This window comes from Rhagoletis pomonella, unplaced genomic scaffold, assembly GCF_013731165.1.
Source record: "Rhagoletis pomonella isolate Grant_MI unplaced genomic scaffold, Rhpom_1.0 Rhpom_scaffold_00003, whole genome shotgun sequence".
Lineage (NCBI taxonomy): Eukaryota > Metazoa > Arthropoda > Insecta > Diptera > Tephritidae > Rhagoletis > Rhagoletis pomonella.
This window is the reverse complement of record NW_023458557.1, coordinates 50,371,559-50,372,689: the sequence shown is the minus strand read 5'-3', so window position 1 is coordinate 50,372,689 and position 1,131 is coordinate 50,371,559.

Sequence of the window (1,131 nt, the reverse complement as noted above, 5' to 3'; positions counted from 1 at the left end):
TCTGAGATTTTTATTGACGCCGTTGTACCATCGGAACCAGTTAGTGAGAATTCCGGTGGTACACCCGGAGAACGTCGCAGAAGAGAGATAGCTGATGCATTATTATAAAATAAGTAACTACTTTATTTTAAAAAAATATTTTTAAATTAGTATAGATGTAAATAAAAATGAATTCATTATTTACTTAGAAACTAAAGAAATTCACAGTGATACAGAGATATTTTTTATTATAAATTTTTTGACAAAAGAATATGTACACTTAACAGCAAAAGTCTGCGTACACCATTTTTAACCTTTTTTAAATATTCACAAAATTTTCCAAGTTAAAATTTGTTGGTTATATTTTTATAATTCGAGAATGCGAAGTTCGCCGATATTTTCTTTCGCTTCGCAAGTGATAATACCAGCCTATAACTATAGAAAATCGCGGGATGCTTTATGAAGTTGCCTAGTGTTCATACATATGTATGTACAAAGAGATCCATAAACTAAATTATGTTCATATTCGATTTTGTTTTATGCTCCAAAATTCCCCCGCAATTCATATTTTAAAATTAACTTTTAAACTTTTCTGCAATCTGGGCACAGTTAAAGCTAATCATAGTAACGCTACTTCAGAAAGAAATTCTTCAACCCCTGGTCGGTTAAAACCATGGCTGTGTATTATATGGTTGACAGGTGTAGGACTTTTACAAATACACTTACATATTAAAATTAATACTGAAAGGATAATAGAAATATATAATACAAAATTAAGTTTACAAATTAAATTAGTAAAAAGAAGTTCTGATCACTTTATTAAAATAATTCCATCATTCAATCGAAAGACGTTGTAAGTAAGAAATATGTATTAAAATATATACATAAGTTCATTCATTACTTTAATAAATACAATGGACAATTTTTTATCTTATTGTTTTTGAAAAGATTAAGTAATTTTCTAATTAACGGTTGGATGCTTTTAAGTCATATAGCTTGAACTTTGAGGGGTCACTCATGATGAAACTTAAACTCTTTTTAATTTAACTTTATTTGAAAAGTTGACCCCAATCACCCCAAAGTTCTGTATCACCCACTGATGTACATGAAGTGGAATATAGACTGAAAAATCCTTATAAATCAGCACCCATT